The 22,151-nt window shown below is 50.2% G+C and overlaps 1 protein-coding gene across 1 annotated transcript in view; it reads right to left on the reverse strand.

The window, feature by feature from the left end:
- LOC144791758 (zinc metalloproteinase-disintegrin-like VLAIP-B) overlaps positions 1 to 22,151 on the reverse strand; it is a 4,238,988-nt gene that overhangs the window by 4,090,517 nt on the left and 126,320 nt on the right. The window lies entirely within an intron of this gene.

A 22,151-nucleotide genomic window follows, 5' to 3' on the forward strand; every position in this document is an offset into this window, starting at 1 on the left:
AAAAATCGCAATTTGCGATCTGCAAACCCTGATGGTTGTACATCTTACTGTAAGTTACCAAATGTAGTTTTATCTAAGTTATGATTTTTGCAAAATTTTCACAATCCCATCTGTCGTTCAATTTCTTTTTTAAGAAGTCCCGATGTAGAGTATAAAGCTATCTGTAATATTATGAACTATAATTGGACTCAAATGCGAACAGCAATTTACAAGACACAGAATACCTCAATGAACTCAAATTGTTTGGACAAACGCACTCTGGTCTTATTAGAATACACAAATAGGTAGCACACACTTGGAGAGGGACATTTCAGGGGAGAAGAGCGAGACAGCACCAATGATGTAGATCTAACGTCTATAGTCTAAGGTATTGGGTCGGCTGACAAATCCCAGAGATCTTCTATTATATCATAATACTTCTTCCTAGCAAGGGGAGGGAGGTTAGGCTCTATAGTCTTTTTCTTAATTGTCTTTTTATGATGACATCTAACTTCATGATATATGGACTAGCTGCTATGCTGACTGTATTTGTACTATGCATTTTCCTGCTTGTTGTGCCCAAGTACAAGAGTGTGAACGAAGGGAGGCGGAGCTCTCACCCCCCACTATATTCTACTTTTAGTTCAAGGTGGGCGACAGGCACTCTACATGGTTTGATTCATGGGCAGTTTTAAGCCCAGAGTGCAGGGGAGCCGCGAGGGGGGGTAGTTGGGTTGGGATTGAGTTGTTTAATGTTTTCTTTGAGAAAGCGGCACCAAGTACTGTGAAACAAAAATGGGATATGCAAACCAGGATCACATGAATGGGGACACATTGGGATAAGAATTTCAAGCTTCTAAGTTGGAATGTAAATGGGATCGGGGACAAACCAAAAGGTAGTATTGTATTGCAATATGTCAAGCGACATGCCCCGGATGTGGTACTCCTTCAGGAGACGCACTTAGTGGGCAACTCCTGTAAAGCCATGAGTAGATGTGGCTATCGACTGTTGGTTCATTCTGGTTTTACCTCGGGTTCCAGGGGAGGGGGCATCCCGTTAAAAAACTCCTTTCAGCTGTTAATACAACACAGCTGGAATTATGGGCTGGGTAGACATGCAGCAATTTTGAGTCAGTGGGAAGGTAAGTCACTTACATTAGCAGCAGTGTATGTCCTGCCGTGGTTACAGGGCCAAACCTTCAAAGACTTTGGTAAAATCACGCTTATTATTCCCAGAAAGCTACCTGGTCATGGGAGGCGATTTTAACTCTGCAGTATCCGGCTACCTTGACCAGTGCCCTTTGCCGCACAATAAGTCCCTCACATAGGTGGCTCCCGGATTTTCTAGATTCATTGGGCCTCGTAGACACGTGGAGACTGTACCACCCAGAAAGTATCAAACACACTTTCCATTCAAGGGCGCACAATAGCTTATCCCGCATAGACTATCTTCTTACTCCGGCGTCCCAAGTGGGAAATATTCGGGAAATTGGATATCTCGCCTGAGGCAAATCCGATCACTCCCCACTATGGGCAGAAGTCGTCACTGGCGAGAAGAGGGTAGGGAGAATAGCGCACCTCAACCCCTGGTGCTTACAGAACCCCGTGGTGAGAGATGAACTTATAAAAGCTATTGATAATTACTTTCTAGAAAATAGGGAATCAGTGCGGTCATTCCAAACCCTGTGGGAAGCTTTTAAAACGGTAGTGAGGGGTACAAGCAATCTCGTCTATAGCCGGAGTACGGAAGGAAAAGTCTAAAGACCTAGCAGCCTGGAGAATGAAATCCTCCTCATGGAGGAAGACAATGAGGGGCCAGTGACTCAAGACAGACACCACGACCTGGAACTTAAAAGAGATGAATATAAAGCCATTGCTACTGACATGGCCAAGTCACTGAGCAGAGACAAAGAGGGTAGACTATATGATTTGGAGGACAAGGCTGGAAACTTATTGGTGTGGCTTGATAAAAAAAGAGCTGGCAAGCAGACTAATGCCAGAACTATTGATGGGGTCGGGTGAAACAATAACAGATCCGCAGGAGATTGCCAATGAGTTTGCAGATTATGATCGCTCTATCGATCGAGCGAGTTCCTCCCTAACAGAAGAGGACTCTCAAGCCTTGCTTCAGACATATTACTTCCTGCCCTGGCCTCCAAAGAAAGATAAGTGCTTGACAGTGATTTTACTAACGACGAAGTGGCCCAGGCAATTAGAAACCTGGAGTCAGGTAAAGCTTTGGGCCCCAATGGGCTGCCGATCGAGCTATACAAGCTGAAGTCAGAGGTAGTTGCCCCATATTTGCGGGCCATGTTTGCGGAAAGCCGTGACATGGGGCTGCTCCCCCTGGATCAAAGGGTTGTCACAGTGGTCACCATACACAAAATGGGCAAACCCAGAAAGGTACGCTCGTCCTATAGGCCCATCTTCTTATTAAACATGGAGCCTAAAGTACTGGCGAAGATTCTGGCCGGTCGGTTGGCTCAAGTGATTGGTAAATTAGTACAACCCGATCAATCGGGCTTTATTCCCCACCGGAACACTGCATTAACTTTGAAGAGACTGCATGGAGAGTTGGAGCGCCAGGGCACAATCCAAGAAGCAGTAGTGGTTTCGCTAGATGCCACAATGGCCTACGCCACCATAGAGTGGCCGTATCTGTTTGCAGTTTTGACTAAGATGGGATTCGGGGACCACTTCATTAGGCGGGTGCTCCTATTGTACACAAAGCCCCTGGCGCAAGTAGTTGTCAACAATAAAAAATTGGGAGTATTTATGCTGAGCCGGGGGACTCAACAGGGCTGTCCACTGTCCCCCTTACTTTTTGCCATTACCCTGGAACCATTGGTGGCGTGGATTCGTAAAGACCCAGTAATCTGGGGACTGAAGTGGGCCAACACATGGGTGGACCGCATTTCTCTATATGCAGACAGCATTTTGCTTTACCTTGCCTCCACCAAGGCATTACTCCACAGGGTACTCAACATATTCACCAACTTTGGAAATACCCGGAGTACACGATTAACTGAAGCAAATCCCTAATGTATGTCCTCAATGGCTAACCACCCCCTCTACCGAAAGGGTGTCCCTTGCAAGAAGCGAAAGAGGGCTTCAAATTCTTGGGAATATTTATTACAACAGACCCCAGAACTAGTTATACACGCAACCTGCCCCCCCCCCCCCCACCCCCACTGCAGAGGCTGAGGCGAGATGTGGCTGCCTGGTAGACTCTCCCGCTCTCGCTGTTGGGAAGGATAGAGCTCTTCAAAATGATGACACTGCCTCGCTTTCTTTTTTGCGCTCCAGAATTACCAAGACCCGGTCCCCGCGAAATATTTTAAAGAAGTAGAGAGTCTCCAGGGGGGAACTGCTTTGGGAGGGAAGCCCTCATATAGCCTTCCCTAAATTGGTTTTGAGTTGGTACGACATGGGGGATCGGACTTCCAGATATTGAAAAATACCATTGGGCGGCCCACTTGGGTGCAATCAATCAGTGCACGTACCATTACTGGGATGACCCAGGGTATAGGATGGACAAATGGTTGCTACCGGGGTAACTATAATTCGGCCCTTTATTCCAAGCCCAAGAAATTTCCCCTAACAGGACCGACCAGGCACTCAGTGCAAGTGTGGCGTGCAGTCAATAGAAGCCTGGGGTGGGAACAGAAGCTCACACAGGTTACTCCCCTGTCGGACTCGGAGCAGTTGGGCACCCTGAGAAGCTCGAAGGGCTTGGACAAGTGGGTCTTGATTGGGATCACGAAAATTGGTGACCTGTGGAAGAAGGGAGATGTGGTCTCGTTCGCCACCCTGCAACAAGAATATGATCTGGCCAACCCAGAATATTTTAGATATTTGCAGGTGAGGCATGCACTAACATCGCAGTTGCCAAAGGGAGGATCTCCACCAGAGTCCTCACCAGTGGAAGATAGATTGCTCGATGGGTACCTACAAACGAAAGGGTTGTCCCTGACTTATAACAAACTGGTCAACAACGCCCCAGACCCCCTCAAGCTGCTCCAGTAACACTAGGAGAGAGATGGGCTGGAGCTCGATGATGAAGAGTGGCAAGAGGCAGTACCCCTCCCCAAGAGAGGTTGCAATCTCCTCCAGACTGAAGCTGGTCCAACTGAAAACCCTCCATTGAATTTACATCACAGGGTCTTGGCTAGTCAAGATGGGCAGAGCAGACGATGGCAGGTGCAGAAGACAATGGGGCCAGGCTGGTACATTTATGCATATCTTGCGGAAATGTGTGTCCATCCAGAGGTATTGAAAGAGGGTTTATGACTGTTTTGGCGAGGTCCTCGGATTAGAGATGGGAACTGAGACTAAAAGTTGTCTTTTGAATGTCTGGGACCCCACCGATTTAAAAAGAAAAGATAGAATATGGGTCACCCTGGGTTTAATGGTAGCCAAAAGGAACCTGGCTAGGCAGTGGGGGGGCTGGGGTTCCGCCCACAGTGGAGGCGTGAAAACCTGACATGGATTGGTGTATGATAAGGGAAAAAGCTGATAATTTTGCGAGGGGATGCCCAAAAAAATTATTTCTATATGGAGTAAGCGGAATGTCTATCGTGATAGTATATGAGTCCCACCAACTGTCCCCTCTTTGGAAGATCCCATCATGCCATAGCTGATGCTACGCTATTGTACCATGTAGAGTACTGTATAACGGTGAACTGTATGAATGTAATTGTGAAATGTGACCTGCCCCATCGAATTGTGTACAAAATGTTGTTTCTTTGCGGTTTAATAAAAAGAATTTATAGAGAAAAAAAAAAAAAAGAGTGTGAGCGAAAAGGTGTGTCTTGTTCCCGCGATGCCGGAGAGATCTGCAAGTATTCTGTTCTACTGTGTCTAATCATTTGTTTCTCTGTGAGTGAGTAGGCGAGCAAGTGAGACAATATAGCTAGTCAGTCCTGGGCTTGTGGGTACTAAGGTGATAGAAAGACTCAGTACCTATACACCAAGGTCCCATATTCCTACGCATAGTTCTGCATTTGTGCAGAATCCCTGCAACAGATTTTGGTTACAAAAGATTGTGGTTGCACTCTATATGAGAGAAAAAAAAGAAAGAAATTGAAATCTCACCCTAGTGGAGAAACCATAAAATCATATATACATGTATACACAAAGCCCTCATCTAATACTAAGAAGTAGTTGTGAGTTAAAGATAGCCCATAGGTTCATATACATTCCCAAGCGAAATGACCAGAGAGTAAGAACAGTGTATATGAACTCTTCCTAAAAAATAAGAAAAACAAAGTATGCAAAAAATATACAGGTTAACATAGTAAGTCTCTTTGTCTTCAGGATACACTAATATGTTGTTTCTTAACTCACAGCTCCACTCAAAGTGCACAGAGCTCGTGGGGGCTAAGGTGATAGGAAGACTTAGTACCTATGCACCAAGCTCCCATTTTCCTGCGTATAGTTCTGTATTCGTGCAGAATCCCTGCAACATGGGAACACCAACGTTTGGTCTGGTACTTATTCACGAGACCCCTGAGTAGTGCTTGTGCTTGTCCACAATATCCTCTCACCGGTTTTTAGAGACGTCTGTGGTGGGGGCCTGGGGGGACTTAGCCTCCTATATTTGTGTTTTATAGCTTATTTAAGCTTGAATTTTAAAAGGTTTTATTTCTCTTTCCCAACCCGATTTTGCTATACCCTTTTTTTGGTTTATACTTTTCCATTTTATTATGGGAGACGTTATTCCGGCACCTAACCGCGTGGTGGTTACTACATTCTTTTTTTTAAATTTTATTTTTTTATAAAAAAATGTATTTGATTTTGTTTGTTAGCACAGTACAGATGTTCCAAGCACGTACATATAGTCAAACATGGCATCGCTACACCAGAGACCCATTCCAGCCTTTTCAAATCACAAGTGTACATTTGTAGAGCATTTGAGAATGAACTTTGTACAGAAATATTGAAGCCCTTAGTCGGCCTCTGAAGGTTACTACATTCTTGACTCAACGTGGAGTCCCCGATGCAGGGGTGTCAGCAGCGCCAAGCAAAATACGCCATTAACCTTAAGTACGGCCAGCAGGAACGATGCCGTGAAGAGTAGTTCCCGACGTCCCTTAAACACTACTCTCACCACAATGATAATGCCACACTAGGGGAAGAGAAGAATCCCAGAAAAAAGGGAATGGGATAAAATAACAAAAGATATCCTGTTCCGTCACAGGAGGTGGTAACCTTCTTTAAGCACCCTCTGGGATCCCTGTATGTACGAGAAAGTAAGAGCAGAATGAGAAGTACCACAATCACACACTATACAGAGAAGACAAGTGTAACAATACTTTTTAGACTTACAGAAAACAAGATCAGGATGTATCTCCTATTAGTCACAGCTGGGATGCACCTTAGAAACACGCACACCATACAGTTAGTACACTCCCAAGGTATGAAGAGATAACGTTATCGGAGGAGAATTTCCCCAACCATAAATGTGAAATAAGCAGTAGAGCGCCTAGAGAGGAGAGCGCCTTTATGCGCAGTCTCCGACTCTCTGGAGGGCGATGAAATACCTGTGATATTGTTGGTTCCAATGGAGGCGAGGCCGGAAGACAGGTGGTAGAAAATGAGAGGAGAGCGCCTTTATTCGCAGTCTCCGACTCTCATGAAGGACACTCCACACCAGTACGGTCTTACACCACGTAATGCGCTCAGGCTCGGAGGGGGTCTTCAACTAATCCGGAAATGCTCAGAGAGCTCTGTGCGTTGAGCCCCAGATACTCGGAACAAAGTTTTCTAAGCGCAAGGTGTCGCACAAGCAATTCCAGGAGCACCACACGCGCTTCGTGTCTCGCACCCAAAAGGAAAAAACAAAACGGAAAACAACAGCGTTCTCAACGTTCAGCTCCGGAACCGAGACGCGCGCACCCTCCTGACCCGGATGTGCTTCGGAAACCAGGAAGAAAGGAATAGCGGCCGTGCTTCACAGTAGCTCGGTCAAAGTATATCAGGAAAAGGTCTTCGGGCTGCAGCGTTTTCTTATCGCAATTTAACAGCGAAATTCCAGATCACGGCAAGACAGGTCTGTGGAAGGCTCCGTAGGCAGTTTGTCAAACCCCGTTGTTAGCGGAGGCGGGGCTTAAGTAGGAACCTGGATCATACTCATTTCCTGTAGCTAAGCCCCTAAGATTCTTGGGACTTGTAGTTCCCCCAAAGATACCTGCCTTTCGCATTCGTGACATTTGCAACCGGGAAAGGTGATGGATGCCTGCAATGTATGTACCTTTCCTAATCGGTGTACCCATACTCGCGACAGAACCCCCTCTCGAGGACCGCCGACTCAGTGGTCGTCCCGGCTTTCCTGGGTTGGCCATATGGAATCGTTCCACCAGATCGGGACAGTTAAGGTTCTGTACAAGCTCCCAAGTATGGTCCTCTACTCCGAACCCTTTCCAGTCTACCAGATATTGAACGCTCTATCGTACCAGTCTGGAATCTAGGAGGGATTGAACTTCATACTCCTCCCGCCCTTCAATATCAATAGGGAGAGGTCTAACTGGCAGCCTCATGCTAGGTGGACATGGCTGGAGCAAGGAGACGTGGAAGACTGGATGGATGTGCCAGGACACAGGTAGGGACAGTCTCATGGCCACAGGATTGATAACCTCTTCTATTCCATAGGGGCCAATGTATCTAGGTTTGAGTTTGTTCACCCCTTTTAGATGAAGGTTTTTTGTACACAACCAGACCTTATCTCCCACTTGGTAGGTGGGCTCTGGGTTCCTCTTCTTATCTGCGTGATGTTTTTGAGATTTCTGGGCCGCTAACAGATGTTGTCTTGCATCCAGTAACACAGCTTTAAGGTGAGCATGATGTTCACGTATACTCGGAAGTTGGGACCGGATAGGCCATTAGAAAGGAAGCATGTTTGGGTGATATCCGTTGACACAAAAGAAAGGGGAGCAACCCAATGTAGAATGTTCAGCGTTGTTGTAGGTGAACTCCGCAGTCCATAGCAAAGGATACCACTCGGTTGAATTCTGTAGTGAAAAGCAGCGGAGGTATTGTTCAAGGGTTTGGTTTAAGCATTCAGTTTTTCCATCCGTTTGAAGGTGATAGCTGCTTGAAAGTTTAGCCTCTATGTTCATGGACTTGCATAATGCCGTCCAGAAGCGGGACGTGAATTGCGACCCTCTGTCGGTGATCAAGACGCTCGGAATCCCATGAAGTCGAACAATGTTCTGCAAAAACGTGAACGCCAGTTCGGAAGACGTGGGTAACCGTTTGAGCGGTATAAAATGGCCCATTTTTGATAAGTGATCAATGACTACCAAGATAGTCGTGAATCCTTCACAGGGTGGCATTTCGACTATAAAGTCCATAGATACCGTATGCCATGGTTTGGGAGAAATGGGGAGCGGTTTTACGTGACTTGCTTTTCCTTGAGCACATACCGCACAGTTCTGCAGATAATTCTCCACGTCCTTTCGTAATGTAGGCCACCAAAATGATTGTTCTATATTGGCAATAGTCTTAAAGCGTCCCAAGTGTCCTCCCAGGGTGGAGGCATGAGCCTATGCTAACACTTGTTTCTGAAGACTTGAATGTGGGACATATAACGCCTGAGAGTGGTACAATAACTCCTCGTTTTTGGTGCGGTATTCAGGGTTTTCTTGGATCCAGGCGTTAATGACTATATCAGATATAGACACTTTCAGGTCATCCAGGAAATCATGAGACTCTATCAATGCCAATAGGGGTCCAGGAAAACACGTCTTTGGTAGTATAGTTGGTCCTTCAGTCGGTTCCAACTGGAGTGTGTCGTGGAGATCTTCACTACGTGACAGGGCATCATCCTTACCGTTTTGGTGCCCTGGTTTGTATTTAATCACGAAATCGTAGTCAGCAAAGAACAATGTCCATCTTAACTGCCGGGGTGTTAAGGCCTTAGCCGTTTTCAGAAACAACAGGTTTCTGTGATCTGTATAGATTGCCACGATGTGGCGCGCCCCAAGAAGGTAATGCCTCCATTCTTCGCATGCCCTCTTTATAGCTAGTAGCACTTTGTCGGATATGGAATAATTAATCTCGCTTGGTGAGAGCTTTTTCGAGAAGTAGGCCACTGGGTGTAGTTGCCCCGTTGAAGGATGTCTCTGTGATAGCACTCCACCGAGTGCATACTGGGAGGCGTCTGTTTCTAAGATGAATGGCAATTGCGTGTCTGGATGTCGTAAGGATCGGGGCTTGTGTGAATTGTTCTTTGAGCGTCGTGAATTATTTATCCGCTTCTTCTCCCCATACAAAGGGGGTGTTTTTCCATAGGAGGCTAGAGATAGGATGAATGATTTTGGAGAAATCCTTAATAAAACGCCTGTAGTAATTAGCGAAACCCAGGAAGCATTGAACGGATTTCACATTCTGGGGAGTCTTCCAGCAGGTGATCGCCTCTACTTTGCCTGTTTCCATCTGGAAACCATTTTCATTGATGATGTAACCCAGGAAGGCTATTTCTCGGACGTGGAACAAACATTTTCCAATTTGGCATACAGGGAATGTTCGCGGAAAGGGTCTAGGACAGTTTTGACATGTAGAACGTGTTCAGGAAGAGAGGTAGAATAAATCAGAATATCGTCGATATAGACGATACAGAACATGTCTAGTAGACCCCGCAGAACTTCACCCATAAAGTATTGGAATGCCACAGGGGCATTACAAAGCCCATAGGGCATCACTCTGTATTCATAGAGCCCGAATTTGGTTCTAAAGGCGGTCTTCCACTCGTCCCCTTGTTTTACCCTTACTAAATGGTAGGCTCCTCGTAGGTAGAGCTTCGTAAAATACTTGCTCCCTTGTACGGTAAGCCAGGGCATGCCTAGTATTAGGCGGAACTGAGGAGCATCTATAACATCGAATTGGATGGTTTCGTAGTGGTTTTCTCCCAGCCTCATTATGAGATGGACAGTGTGGTGCCAGATAGGTCCTGATGTGAGGGTTGTTCCATCCACGGCGTGTACTTGGGTGGGAGCTTTCTTCGTTTGCCATTCCACCCCTATGGTTCTGGAGTATTCCTGGTCAATAAAATTGCCGGTTGCTCCTGAGTCCAATAAAGCTGCCACGGCGATATGATGGTTTTCTTCTAGGTATAGTTGTACGTTAACGGTGAGGTGTGTAGCCGTAGTTAGGGGGGTACGTGCAATCACCGAAGAGATCGTTGTCCAGGCGCCTGTTGAACCAGTGACCTCCCCCTGATTCATGCCTGTTCGTTTTCCCACCTCTCCTTAGCCCTGATTGATGCTTGTCCTCTTTGAATCAAGCTTCGGTTAGGCAGCTGAGCTCGGGCCCTACATTTCTTGATGAAATGGCCTCCCTTACAGCAATACATGCAGAGCTTCAACTTCCTCCGTTTGTCCCGTTCTTCGGGAGTAAGGGGTTCCCTGACACCCCCAATCTGCATGGGTTCGGATCTGTCTCTCTGCTTAGAGAGTTCTTCAGGATGGGGTTTTGGTCTTGAAACCAGAAAACTGACATAATTTTTTGATCGATCTCCTTTCCGTTCTTGTAAACGGTGATCCAGTTGTACCGTTAGATCGATCATCTCCTCGCAAGTCGGGGGTAGCTGCACCACCTGTGATAGGACATCCTTCAGTTCGCCCCGCAGCCCTTGATAAAAAAGGGAGGTTCGTTTCTCTTGAGGCCAGTCGGATTCCACCACAAGCCGGTTGAAGGTGGTGATATATGAAAGGAGATCCTGAGAGCCCTGACGGAGGGTCAGTAATTCACGGTCTAAGGATAACATATGAGACTTGCGATCAAACAGTTTTCTCATTTCCAGGCCGAATCCTAAAAAGTTGTGTAAGACAGGATCGTTGCTTTCCATTAGAGGAATGGTCCAACTTGCCGCGTTTCCACCCAGGTATGACATTATAAACGCGGTTTTTGAAGCCTCCTCCTGAAAGACTGCAGGCTTGCATAGGAAATGCAAACGACATTGGTTCAAAAAGGTTTCAAATTTTTTCGGATCTCCGTAAAACCACTCGGAGGGGCCAGGGGTATTCCGGTATTTTGCAGGACGTGCACAGTCGGGACCGAACCAGCAGCTGGGGGGAAAAAAGGACTGGTAGTGAAGAAGCCTCCACCCTGTGTGGAGGCTGAGGGTTGCATGGCCTGGGCAGGAGGGGGCAGGGTTGCGTCTTTTATATAGCACCTGCCTCCCTGTCTGGAAATACCCGCCAGCTCTCTTCTAATGGTACCCATCTCTTTCTTGAGTTCTTGGTTCTCTAGTCTGGAGGTTTGTACCTCCTGCTGTAAAGCATTTAGGCTTTCCAATAGCGAGGGTAATACTGCGTTAGTATCCATCGCTCGGGCTGGCGATTAACTTGGGCTTGACAATCTGTCAGGGGTGTCAGCAGCGCCAAGTACAACGCCAAGTACAATACGCCACTAACCTTAAGTACGGCCAGCAGGAACGATGCCGTGAAGAGTAGTTCCCGACATCCCTTAAACACTACTCTCACCACAATGATAATGCCACACTATGGGAAGAGAAGCATCCCAGGGAAAAGGGAATGGGATAAAATAACAAAAGATATCCTGTTCCGTCACAGGAAGTGGTAACCTTCTTTAAGCACCCTCTGGGATCCCTGTATGTACGAGAAAGTAAGAGCAGAATGAGAAGTACCACAATCACGCACTATACAGAGAAGATGAGTGTAACGATACTTTTTAGACTTACAGAAAACAAGATCAGGATGTATCTCCTATTAGTCACAGCTGGGATGCACCTTAGAAACACACACACCATACAGCTAGTACACTCCCAAGGTATGAAGAGATAACGTTATCGGAGGAGAATTTCCCCAACCATAAATGTGAAATAAGCAGGAGAGCGCCTAGAGAGGAGAGCGCCTTTATGCGCAGTCTCCGACTCTCTGGAGGGCAATGAAATACCTGTGATATTGTTAGTTCCAATGGAGGTGAGGCCGGAAGACAGGTGGTAGAAAATGAGAGGAGAGCGCCTTCATGCGCAGACTCCGACTCTCATGAAGGACACTCCACACCAGTACGTTCTTACACCACGTAATGCGCTCAGGCTCCGAGGGGGTCTGCAACTAATCCGGGAATGCTCAGAGCGCTCCATGCGTTGAGCCCCAGATACTCGGAACAAACTTTTCCAAGCACAAGGTGTCGCACAAGCAATTCCAGGAGCACCACACGCGCTTCGTGTCTCGCACCCAAAAGGAAAAAACAAAACGGAAAACAACAGCGTTCTCAACGTTCAACTCCGGAACAGAGACGCGAGCACCCTCCTGACCCGGAGGTGCTTCAGAAACCAGGATGAAAGGAATAGCGGCCGTGCTTCACAGTAGCGCGGTCAAAGTGTATCAGGAAAAGGTCTTCGGGCTGCAGCGTTTTCTTACCGCAAGTTAACAGCGAAATTCCAGATCACGGCAAGACAGGTCCGTGGAAGGCTCCGTAGGCAATTTGTCAAGCCCCTTTGTTAGCGGAGGCGGGGCCTAAGTAGGAACCTGGATCATACTCATTTCCTGTAGCTAAGCCCCTAAGCTTCTTGGGACTTGTAGTTCCCCCAAAGATACCTGCCTTTCGCATTCGTGACATTTGCAACCGGGAAAGGTGATGGATGCCTGCAATGTATGTACCTTTCCTATTCGGTGTACCCATAATCGCGACAAGGGGCTAACATTATTTTTGTTGTTGAGGTGGATGCAGCTTACTGCTTTGAGGTCTTTTACTCTTGGGTTACATTTCCAGCAGTGGATGGGAATGATTGTTTCATGAATATACAGCGGCAGCAGTGCAGCTGGCTTATCTCCTTTATGCATTACTTGAAGTTCTGTTTTTTTTTTTTAAAAACACATTTTATTGGCATTTAATATCAAGCTCTGTCATTATATATCATGAAACACTCAAATTCTGGTCTTATCTAAAGGCAAATACCCTATGGCCCCGATTGTGGTCCCTTCCATTGGAATCCGTTGTTCTGTCGCCTTCTCTTGGCGCCTAAATATGAACTGCTGAATATGTCCCATTTGCCCCCCACCTCCCTCTACCCAACCAAACGATTAACTAGGTCCCCCCCCTCCCTAACTCGCACTGCTGTCTTTGTTATAATTCCAGAGCTCGGAATGAACCCTCCACATGTCAGGCCATGTGTGAAAGTATGACGCATGTATCCCCAGGTCAGTAGCTACCTGTCCCAGAAAGAATTACATGTGTCCACCTATAGTCGGGATCCCCCGTGTGTTCTCTCCCTGTCTCAGCCGCTATTGAGGCTCCTGCTGTGGTGGCCTCTCAGGGGTAGAAGCATCAGATACCTGTCCATTCCGGTGTATGTCATTCACCAACGCCTCCCAAGCCCTGGCTCTCTCCTCCCAGCCTATCCCTCCCTGCGCTTTCCTCAGAAGGATCCTGCTCTCACAGCCTGCCCATTTTACTAGCTCCAGCTTCCACCCCTGTACACTGGGGCCCCTCAGGTCTTTCCAGTTACGGGTAATTTCCTGCTTTGCCAGGACAAAGGTGATGTCCTGGAACCTGTGCGTGGTTCTAGTTTTGGCTGTGTGTGGGAACAAACCCAGCAGTACATGTGTTGGTGTACAGAGAATTACCCTCTCAGTGATCCTAGCAGTCTCCTTTGTCACTTCTGTCCAGTAATGTGCTAATGAAGTGCAGCTCCGCACCATGTGGAAGTATGTTGCCCCAACCGTAGAACACCTCGGGCATTGGGCTTATTCCCTGGCAAAATACCGATTAATATGCTCCTTGGTCAGATAAGCCCGGTGGAACGTATAAAAGCTAATTAGGTTAAAGCATGCATTTCTGGAGACCTTAGCCGCCCGTTCCAGCGCTTTCTACCAGTCCTTATCCGCTATCGGACTGGCGATATTCCCTTCCCATTGGTCCTTAAGCCGGTCTAGTGGCAATATGGTATCCCTCCCAATGGATTATCGTAGCTGTTAGCATCGGCGCACTGCTCGTCTGTTGCACTGCAGTTGCGGCCGGTTTGGCGAAGCAACTACTAGTCAGGATGTAGAATAAGCCAGGATAATTGAGCTCGGGCTCCGGTGCTCACTCAATGCACGACCGCCATGTTCGTCAGCTGGCCACGCCCCCCTCTAGGTTTACTTACTTGACGTTCAATGAAGGGGACACGACCCTGCTGCTTATAAATCGCATTTGTACACTTCGGCTGAGATGTGTTTCCCTTCAACTGAATTTTTCTTTTTACAGCGGTCCTGATGGCGATTCTTAAGGAACGCTCTCTGGCTTAGGGAAAACGCATTCTCGTGGTTTCACCAGTACCTGCTTTAGAAGCAGTTAAAAAGGCTAGTTTTCAGAATTCAAAAGCCTTGCATCCATGTTGGATACAATGGGCTAGTTCTTTGACATCGGCTGATGTCAACTTCCTCTTTGATCCTTCTTTACAGATACAGGAGTTTTTATAATATGAACATGTAGGCCAATATCTCATACGGTCTGTTTCGTCCATCTGGAAATCGTCTTTCAGGCTTTGAAAGGGGACAATCCCGTCTGTCGTGTACATGTGGTAAAGTGCCTTACAGCCCCTCTCCCTCCAGCGTGAAAAACCCCCAGGTTCAGTCCCCGGTGTGAAGTCGGGATTGCTCACGATAGGCGTGAACGGGGAAGGGAATGTAGTGAGATCAAATGCACGATTGGTGGCGTCCCACACCCTTAACGGGACCCGTGTGACATGAGAGGCATAGAGATTCGGGGGACGGTGCGATCGGCGGAGAAACGGTATGTCTTGCAACGGGCGCCCGGCTACCGCCTGATCCTGGAAGAGCCAGTGTTTGTCGGATTCCAACCTGCTCCATTCCACCAAGTATCTCAATTGAGATGCCTGGAAGTATTTGCGTAAGTCTGGGACCCCCAATCCTCCCGATTCCGGCGCCAGAGTAGTAAGTGCACGGCGCATTCGGGGGGCGCGGCCCTGCCACACAAATCGGGACACCTCAGTTTGCATCTGTTGAATCCACCCCTTAGGGGGCTGTAAGGGCAGAGCACGAAACAGGTACAGAATTTGGGGTAAGACCGTCATCTTGACAGCCGCCACCCGTCCTAGCCAAGATATTGTCCCCTTGTTCCATCTCCTCATTTCTTCCTTAACCTTCTTACTCATCGCCTCATAGTTGATGGTAACCGTTGCCTGCAAATTGGGAGCCAGCGCGATCCCCAGATATTGCACTTGGTCCCGCGACCAACGTAGGGGGAAGAGCCCCTGCAGCTCGCGTCTAGTTGCAGGTCGGAGGGAGACATCTAAAGCAGTGGACTTCGCCACGTTCATCCTGAAGCCTGCTACTCTCTCAAAAGCCTCGAGTTCGGCTATGCTTGCGGGCAACGACCGCTTCGGGTTTTCTAGCGCGAAAATTACATCGTCCGCATAGAGACTGATCGCGTGGGTATAGCCGCCCATTCTTATGCCCGTCACTTCCGGATTCTGTCGCACTCTCTGAGCGAAGGGCTCCATGTAGAGCGCGAAGAGGAGAGGGGAGAGGGGGCACCCTTGTCTCGTACCGCGCTCAATGTTGAATCGCCCCGAACCGCAGCCGTTCACCCGCACCACCGCGGACGGGAACTTATAACAGTTAAACACCATGCTCCGAAATTTCTCCCCCATCCCTAACCGTGCCATCACGCTCTCGAGGTAGGGCCAGTGTACACGGTCAAATGCTTTCTCAGCATCGACTGAAAGTATCATCCTCTCCCCCGGAATACGCGTGGCTTTTTCCAAAACGTGCACCAGCCTTTTCGTGTTGTCAACAGTCTGTCTGCCCGGCACAAAGCCAGACTGGTCCGGTTCAATCAAGCCAGGGAGGTATTGCGCAAGTCGCGCTGCTAAGATCCCTGTATAAAGTTTTAGATCTACATTCAGGAGAGAGATCGGCCTATACGAGCCGCATTGGGTCCTATCCTTCCCTGGCTTGGGTATCACCGACACCGTTGCTTGCAAGAGATCTGGAGGAATAGCCCCTGGGTCAGAGAAGGAGTTATACAGCTTAGTCAAAATAGGTGCGAGCGTCGAGCTAAACGTTTTATAGAAAAGGGCCGTGTACCCATCCGGGCCCGGGGCCTTTCCATGCTTAAGTCTGGAAATGGCTGCAACCACTTCCTCAATCCTTATCTCCCTTTCCAGATAGGTGGCTTGGTCCGGGGTCAAGGACGGGAGGGGCACCGAATCCAAGTAAGCTTCCGGCTCCTCTATCTGTGTGTCATTTGCCGCATATAGGTCAGCGTAAAACCGACGGAAGGCGTCCGCCACGGCAGCGTCATCTGTGATCAGTTCCCCCGCTGTACCCCGTAGCTCCTTCACCCGACGACACTGGTGCACTGCTCTAAGTTTAGCTGCTAGCAGGCGGCCACACCGATCTCCCCCCGTAGAATAGGCGTGTTTCATTCGCAGCGCAGCGTATTCCGCCCTATCCAAATCCAAAGAGGACAGGAGTTTCCTGGCCGCCTTGAGCTGTCTCCAAATCCTCGGAGCCCCTGTCCGTCGATGAACCTGTTCAAGTTCCCGTACCTTCTGAGTGAGCTCGTCCCGTTTTAGTGTCCTATCCTTATTGTCTGCAGCCGAAACCGCAATGAATTCTCCCCGCAGCACCGCCTTAAGGGCGCCCCACTGAGTAGACAGTGAGGTATCTGAGTTAGAATTATGTAACTGAAAGTCCTTTACTGAGTCAGTGATCCGCTGCACTACCGTTTTTTTATGAAGGAGCGTGTCCCGCAACCGCCAAATCCCTCGCCTCGCAGGACTCAACTGGAGATGGAAAGTTCCCGAGACCGGCGCGTGGTCCGAAAGACTGATAACTCCTATTTCCGAGGCCGTGGCCATATCACGGACAGGACCCGTGACCAGCAAGTGGTCCAACCTGGCATATGTTTTGTGTGCATGCGAGTAGTAAGAGAAATCCCTGTCTGCCGGGTGTAGACTCCGCCAGAGGTCGTGCATGTCCAGATCCGCCAACTGGGTTTTAACTGTCGGAGACAGCTCCCCAGCCTGGGGACGTCGCTGCGCCGATCTATCCGCGGAGGAATCAAAGACCATGTTAATATCCCCTCCCAGAATGATGTGCCTGTCCGGGGAAGCGGTAATGTCGTCAAGGGCGGTGCGCATGAACCTATCCTGCTGCTCGTTCGGGCCGTAAATCGTTCCCACCGTGAACAGTTGGGTTCCCAGCTTGAGGCGATAGGCCAGAAGTCGACCTTTCTGTTCCGTGAGTTTGTGCAACACCTCCCCCCAGAAGGACTTGGAGAACAGGATAGCTACCCCAGCCGTTTTAGTCGTGTTGGAGGAGAAGAATTGCGTGGGGAAATGTCGGGACCGCAGTCTGTGACAGTCAGCCGCCAGTAGGTGGGTCTCCTGAAGCAGACAGATGTCTGCCTGAGAGCCTTCAAGTAGCGATAGAATCGCCCTTCTTTTCGTAGGATTATTTAACCCCTTAACATTCAGGGTCAATACCTTCAGTGTCGCCATGAGGTGTCTGAGTCATTTCCCCTGCGCAGTGTATCGAAGGTGTGCAGCCCGGAGAGGGCATATAATGTAGCACATGTGTCAGGACAGGTATGTGTATACGCCCCTAGGGCACCGGACAGAGTAGCCTCAAGCCCCCAACTCCCCAACTCTCCCCTACCCAACTCCCAAACTCCTTTAACACCCCTCATTCCCTTCTTCCCCATTTTCCCCCCATCCCCTCAACTCACACCCCAACTTCCCAAACCTCCCCCTCCCCCTCCTCCCCGAACTTCCCAGAATTTCCTGAAATAGTCCCAGACAGGCCCAAGCGGACCAGTCCGTGGAATGTTACCTTAGTGGACGTCCAGCCACATGTCCAATCCGTCGCCCCCTCCCCCCCACCCCAAGCCAGCAATTGGAACGGTGCTATGGTGAACTCCCCCCGGAGCACATTCAAGCGGTCAATGCCACCTCCCCCGCTTCTCCAAGCTCCTCAGAGGCTGTCCGGACAGCATCTTCTCGTTCTGCCCTGATAGTCGGAGATCCCGGCCCTCGTGACACCCCCGTTGTCCTCCTGCGTGCCACTCGTTGCCATCCCCCGCTCGTTATGCGTCGCCTCCTCGGCGTGTGGGATTCCTCCTCCTCCGCAGTGATGCCCAGGATTTCACAAGTGTCCTGTAGGGATCGCAATTGGTGAGTCTCTCCATGCCACTTGAAAATTATACGGAAGGGGTGACCCCAGGAGTAGGGCGTGTCGTGCTACCTGAGGAAGTCCGTAAAAATCTTAAACGCCTTACACCTCTGAAGCGTGAGTGTGGACAGGTCTTGATATAGCGCCACAGGGTGATCGCGAAAGGTGAGAGAGCGTGCTTTCCGTGCCTCCATCATTATCCTCTCTTTCAGTGGGAAGTCCGGGAGGAATGCTAGAATGTCCGGAGGAGGGCCATTAGCCCGTCTGACGGGCCCCACCCTGTGTGCTCTGTCAATTCTGATGGGGAAATCATCCCCTTCGCCTAGGACTGATTGAAAGAGTTCCCGCAGGTACTTAACTATATCCGGGGTCTCCTCCGAGGATGGCACACCTCGGACCCGTATGTTGTTCCTTCGTGACCTATTCTCCAAATCCTCGTTATGCAATTGGAGGTCTAAGTGCTGTGCCCTGAGAGTCAGCACTTCCTGCTGCAGAAAGGTGATCTCCTCATCTTGTCTGTGCGTGGAGTTCTCTACTGTGACCACCCTCTCGCCCAGGCCGTCCACTTCCCTGCAGAGTTCCCTCACCTCTCCTGCCACTTCCTGCTTCAGGGCCTGGAAGTCCTCCCGCAGCGTGCCGAACAGGGATTCCAAAAAGGATCTGGTGACTGGGGGTTCTGCCACCACGCCAGACTGCGAGCTCCCAGCCGTTCCAGGTGAGGAGGAGGTCTTATCTCCTTTGTTCTGAGGTCTACTGAGCATCTCCGGCAGCGTGCGATCGTTGCGTTTACCGCCCCTTTGAGCGGCCATGATGCAGTCCCTTCCACCGGTTTGCGCGCCTGTCGCCGCTTTGCACCTCCCCGATCTTCACTCCCCAGGAAGTCTGCCTCCAATCCAGGGCGGGCGTTGGTCTGTGTCACCCCCAAAGACCGTAGTTGACCAGGTTCTAACGCTGCACCCCAGTTCAAGGCGGGGGGGCCGCGTTCTCCGCACTAAAGTTGCTCTCGGCGCTGCGCTTCTGGGGCGGGCTGTGGCGCAGAGGCCCCAATGCTGTGTCGAGGTCCGCCGGGACCCGGGGTCAAGGCCCGCACCCCATCATCATGGCTCCTGGTAGTGCTCCACGTCCACTCCCCCAGTCGGCCCCTCGCTCCTGCCTAGGCCGTACCCCAGTCGTGGCGTCCTCAGGCGAGGGCTGCCGCCTGGACCCTTGCCGTCCCCCGAGGTGTCTGCGGTGGACAGAGCCGCTTCGGGGGGGGGGGGGGGGGGGTGCAGCGTGGCCCGGTCTGCTGTGGGCCTCCTTGGTGGTATCGCACAGAAGTAAGCTGGTACCGGGGGGCCGTGGGCGCCGCCGGCCTGTTATGTGCAGGCGTCTTCCCGGCCTTGATCAGCGCTCGTTAGGGGCGTGACTCCGCAGCCTGCCGTTCTCGGCCTCCCGCACTGCTCGGAGAGGGCCGCAAAGCCGGGCACTCGCGTAGTTCCCACCCCGGTCGAGTCAGCGCCCCGGGGCGGGGAGATCACCAGCCGCCAGCCAATGGGTCCGCTGCCTCAGGCACTCTGCTCGCTCCGCTGCTGAGGGCACCAACCTGACAACGGGAATCGGCAGCCTCAGTCCGCGCTCCCGCTTTCCGGAACCTGGTCTCTTCTCAGGACTGGGCGAAAATTCCCGGTCTCAGCACGCCGCCATCTTGGGCCGCAGGGGGAAGGGCGGAAGCTCCCCAGGCACCTCGCAGCGCCGTTCATCCACGACTGGCTCCCTGGCCCTTGGTCCGCCGGCGCTGATCGGCTCTGCTCACCCTGGCCGGGAAGGTCTCCGCTTCCCCGCCGCCTCGTGGTCCGCTGCTCAGCCGGGACGGAGGCGCCCGCCAGCTCCGGTCAGCACCGGTCAGCCACTCGGCACTCCGAGCACGGTGAGTTCTCGCTCTGCGGGGCTCAGGCGGCGGTAGTCGGGCAGCTACCGACTCCCCTGATCGTTCAGCGTCACAGTGCAGCTCCGGGGGGGAGAATTTAGCTTGAGGTAGGGCTCGGGGCCTTAGATGGGATCAGGAGCTCCGGCGAACACGTCCTTCTACCCCGCCATCTTGGCCACGCCCCCTGAAACTGCTTTTAAACATATCCTGGTTGTGGTGGATTCCTGCACTAGATTCATTTGGGTTTGGCCACAGCGCAGTGCTGATGCTCAAACTAGTATTAAAAATGTGTGTGTCTTTGTCCGGACATTTGCCTGTGGCACTTTTCATTCTTACCAAGGCCATGCTTTTGCCTCTAACGCTTAACAGGATGCAATGAAGTCTCTGGGGGTTCTGTTGTGGAGCGGATAAACTGTGACTTAAAGCAATCTTTAACAGCAAGGGTATTAGGTACTGGTCGTGGCTGGTTGACTCATCTATTTGGAGTTCAAAGTGCACTTAATAGTCTTCCTAGAAGATCTCTGGGTGGGCGATCTAGGGCCAGATGTAGGTAATGTGATTTTACCGATTCTTAAATACCGAATTTTACCGATTCGGTATTTAAAAATCGGTAAATGATATGTAGGTAAAAATTCGGTATATTTTACCGAATCGGTAAAAGTCGGTATCGGACGATCGGAATTGGCCCATAGGAATGCATTGGAAATACCGATTGGTAAATACCGATCGGTAAATACCGATCGGTATTTACAAAAACGTGCAGAAAACAAAAGTGAAACTTAACACAACAGCCAATCAGATGCAACCACCCTCCCCCTTCCTACCAGGAAGTGCCTGCCCAGCCAGCTGCAACTCATTAGAAAGTTCTGGAGGCAGGCAGAGCTGAGCAGACAGACAGAGCAGCAGGGAGAGAGTTTTTTTGAGTGAAACACAGAAAGAATGGCAAGCAGCACAGAGAGCCAGAAGGCTGAGAGAAAAAGAAAAATAAAGTTTAGCAACATGGAGTTGCAGGTACTAATTGAGGAAGTGGTTAGAGTGCACACCCAACTTTTTGGAAAGCTGTCCCTCACACTAGCAGAGTCAGCAAAACGAAAGCTCTGGCTGCACATTGTAGAAAGGGTGAATGCTGTTGGAGTCACCACCAGGAGCATGGAAGAACTGAAGAAAAGGTTCTATGACCTCAGGAGCCACACTAAGAAAAAGATGGCTGAGCTGCACAAACAGGCTGGACTCACCGGGGGAGGCAGGAATCCAGCACCCCCCCTGACTGACCTGGAGGAGTTGGTGGCGTCTACCATCGAGCCTGACAGTGTGGTGGGACTGGGAGAAGTGGACAGCTCTGCCAGAGCCAAAGCAAAAGGTAAGAAGCATGCGCAGCACAACACCCCATACCGAGCAGCATCCCTTAACCCTTTGTGCACAGGCCAACCCCAGTCCAGTACTGCTAGCACTATACAGGAGCAATGCATTATGGGAAATGTAGTCAGCAAAAATTAGACCATGTATAACTTAACAGACATCAGCAAGGCAGTGAAAGTAATGCAGATTAATGAAAGTTAAATGTGTAAAGATTTATTTTAAGTCACTGTGACACAGTAGCACTCAGTTGACATACGCTTATTTACACCTAGGGGCACCATCAGCCAGTCAAGGCACACCGACAACAGGGACTGCAGCAGCGAGGGAGGAGAGTGAGGAGGCAGGGCCAAGCCATGTCCATGCATCGCAGGATGAGGAGGATACAACTGCCATCACACAGGAAGAGGAGACAGTCCTGACCGCCGAGTGTCCACACTCCCCACACCTTTCCCAATCCCCAGCATTGCACTTCTCTCCTGAAACATCCCCATCAATGCTACAGGCTGCACCTAAAACCCCACCAGCCAGGAGGCGACTCGTGGCCCCACTGACAATTATGGACACAACAGAAGCTGAGGATGAGGACACTGCACCTAGGGCTCAAGCTGCACTGCAGCCCAACACAGATCCTGACACCATGCGCAGACGTCGCCGCATGCCCAGCACTGCAGGTGGCTCTGGAGATGGCACTGTCTTCCGTGGGCTGGAGGGAAGCATGGTGCGCATCCAGCGCATGCAGGGCAAATCTCTACAGGCCTGCC

Source organism: Lissotriton helveticus, chromosome 11, assembly GCF_964261635.1.
Source record: "Lissotriton helveticus chromosome 11, aLisHel1.1, whole genome shotgun sequence".
NCBI classification, from domain to species: domain Eukaryota; kingdom Metazoa; phylum Chordata; class Amphibia; order Caudata; family Salamandridae; genus Lissotriton; species Lissotriton helveticus.